The following is a 3,685-nucleotide window of genomic DNA, read 5'->3' on the forward strand; positions in this document are numbered from 1 at the left end:
TCTTCTGCCTTCAGGACTGGCCCAAGGAATCCCAGCCATACTGCTTTGGGGATCTCTTGGGAGTAAGTGTCATCTGTGAATTGCCTAAAAATAGCCTTTTTGTACACACGTCCTATTCGGTTGGCTCCTCTTGTCGCATACACACTTGCAAACCTAGTGTTGGGAAGAGAAAATAATTTAGAGACAATAAACCTCACTTAAGAATTGGTCAAATAACTGGTGCTTACAGTGAAGATAAATAGTTCCCTGCACAGGTCACACAGCTGGTGGAATTAGAGCTAAGGAGTAAATCTGAACAGGACTAGCAGGGTCCAAGCCCCTTTCTGTACAATAACAACCATCTACTTGCAGGTCTGGTCTTTAGCACAGTTGCTACAAGTCTTCATTGAGGACTGGCCACTCAAGCCCTTCTGTACAGTTTTAGCAGCTTCTCCCTCTTTTGAAGGTTTGAAACCTCACCTCTGAAAGCATGACTGTTCAGTAGGAAAAGAAACCCAAATTAAGTTTTTTCAAAAGTCAATAAGAGCAATTCTAATCAGATAGTTTGACTCCCTGGAAGAATAACATTAAATGTGTTTTGCATGAAACGCATAATTTCTACATTCCAGAGTCCGTGTTTATAGCAACTTCAAGTGATGGAGAACCCACCATATGGTCAGTGGTTAACATATTATAGCTTTTAAATACCTGCTTCCTTAGAAACCTGAATTGTATTTGCAGTCTAATATCATCCAGCTCCACACTCCAACTGGTTTCCATCAAGCCCTCTCTCAGATCAAAAGAGCCACATGCCATCAAGAACTTCTTTTCTATGCAGACACCTGCATAAGTTTTAATTAATTGACTAAATTGCCTCCTACCTTTCTTCTGGACAAACCAAGTACACTGACATTCTTTATGCCACAAATCTTTCCCAAAGCTCTTTTTTGAAAACCAGTATTTCCCTATCTCTTTTGAAGTCTAAACATAAGAACTCACACAATAGGTACATAATGTTCCAGCTAGGGCCAGAGGTGTTCCCAGTCAATATTTCTCACACAACTGGGAAATAGTTTTTTCCTTTTAATTATAGCATCATACTCGCAACCCGTGTTCATCCCGTGATGATATAAAATCCATTTTTTGCTTCTCTCCAGGTTACAGTTGATAATCCCTAATTATCCCACACAATGAGGGCAGAAATGAAATGCTTTGCTACACAACCAGCAGCGGATTGTATAACCAACTTAGTTGACTGCTCCATGAGCTTTTTCATTCCCTGAAGATTTTTTGAACTTTCATGGTTCCTAACAAACTCATAAAAAAAGCTGAACTAAATTTTCCTGAAGTATCACTGGCAGAAATACAGCAACTTTATATTCATTGTGAGTTTTTGAGACTGGTCAGTTCACCTGCTTAACCAATTTTTTTTAGATGCTTTTGTGAAGTGCCAGTAACCTAAGTGGTGAATATTGCATGAGTTGAAAGGTATGATCTGCTGTAAGCTCTTCACCATAAGATACACTACTCCCGCTACCCAAACCATTCTATGATTCTATGATTTCTAGGACACCATAACTCACAACATCCCCCATGTGGTCATTGCATCTCCATTGTCACTGTCTAAAACAGGCCCTTGAATTGATTCAGATATAAAAGCCTCCAAAAAGAATATTTTTTCATTTAAAACATGAGTTTTATAACAAGCCACAAGCTTTGGCACAAATTGAAACACTGCCAATGATACTGCTGTGGCAGAAACAGTCGGTGGGGATGGCGGGGAAGGGACAGAAACTTCTCAGTCTGCTTCTTCGTAGAAAAACATACGTCAGATAAATACACCCCAAAAAGCACAGTTAAGGAATGAGTTGCCAAGAAATCTGGATTTTCAGTGAACTAGCAGGTCTGTGGTAACTGTCTGTGCACATAGCAAGACCTGGCAAGTCACACTGCATTCATCAAGGAGAAGATACCTTCCACTGCCTGGGGGGAAGAGCTGCTACAAGAGTCTTTACCATAGAGTAGTAAATAGTGTCAGTAGGAGTTCAGTGTAAATGCACATGCTTCCTTACCTCATGGCAACATATTCATGTGGCTATGCCTTAATTCGAATTATGAATTGATTCTTTTAACTATTTATAAGAATTTTTCTTTAGAAAAATATCTAATAGATTTTTTTGAAAAGTCCCTATTTTCAGGAGAGATTTTTTTTCCAATTTCATCAGCCACCAATATTTTAATGAGGTGCTGCAATGGCACCATACTTTCCCCATGGTGACAGTGTCTTTATGCCCTTGGCTTTCATGCCAGACAATTTTGCACACTCTCCCATAACACACCTGGGATACATTGTCTCTCCTGAAGAAGGAGAATCATACCCCAGAAAAATGCACTGCTTGATGAGGCTTTGTTTGATGCTTGACAAAATGAGGCTTTGTTTGATGCTTAAGCCTGAGAAAATCCTCTAGGCTTAAGCACTGGAGACTTTCTCATATAAAGCCATGCTATAATATCTGGATCTTTGCTTGTCTCCTACTTAAAGCCATCTAGGAGGCAGGAAAAGAAGCCTTTTTAGTGGCAGTTTTCTGAAAGGGGCCTATTCAAACAATCCCCTTGTTTGGAGCTGCAGAGCCCACTGTCAGTGCAATAGGTATCAGCTGCAGCACTCACAGTGTAGGTGATGCTCTGCATGCACAGAGACATGTATTTTCAGCACATCCATTTGTTTGCCCTTAGTACCTGAGAACAGGGCTCACCAGTGGTTGTTAGTCCCACTCTAGGTGCCCAGGAGGATTTTGGGTGCCCACCTCAGCATTGCAAGTAGCTGGTAGCTCTGTGCTTCTTTACAGGTATATTGTGCTGCACATTACAGTGCTTAAAGTCCTTTGCAGAATCAGAGAATCACAGAATATTCTGAGTTGGAAAGGACCTGCAAGGATCACTGGAATACCCACGTTGGAGCTTGCGCCAAAAGGTTTCTTATCTGTAATTCCTCTCTTGTCACAAGAAGACAAACCTTCTCCCTCCTTCTTCATACTTCCCTGCTCACTGCAAACTGTTTCATCCTCCCGGTGATTTTGTGATATCACTGCCTGAACCACTTCCATCTTTCTGGTCTTGTGCAGGTGTAAGAACTGCTGCTCTAAATTTTAACTATCTCCCTCCAACTCAGTTGTCAGCCTGCACATAATGCTCTGCCAGCTCCACGCCCGATAGCAAAGGGCAATACTCCATCCTCTGGGGCTGTACCCATGAAAGTTTCCTGAATTCCTCCTTCATCTCCTCTAGTCAGGGCAGTCTTGAGGTTACATACAGAGATAAGCAGGCTTGCAAATTAGGGCATAAAAAATCTTGTTCAAACTAAGAAAGCCGTGCAGTCCTGCCTTTATTTTTGTGCCTGGTTTAATTTTGCTGCCTGACCACTCTCAGTATTTCCTAACATCCAAGGAAAGTTGGCAATGCAAATGAATGGAACAGTGAGTTATTAATATGGAATTAACTCTAATTCCTTAAAATAAGTGTTAACATAATTACAGACATCCATGTCCCTGCAATGATGAACAGTAAGCCTCTTCCAAATGAGAGAAGGAGTAAAACAAGAGTGTCACATAGATTCTACTTCAAGACTAGAAACGCAGACAATCTGCTGTGTCCAGTAAGGATCATGATTTAGGACAGGATCATGAGTGAAGTGTAATTTCTCCAC

The sequence above is a fragment of the Pipra filicauda genome, unplaced genomic scaffold, assembly GCF_003945595.2.
Source record: "Pipra filicauda isolate LSUMZ 115617 unplaced genomic scaffold, ASM394559v2 scaffold184_size3518187_pilon, whole genome shotgun sequence".
Lineage (NCBI taxonomy): Eukaryota > Metazoa > Chordata > Aves > Passeriformes > Pipridae > Pipra > Pipra filicauda.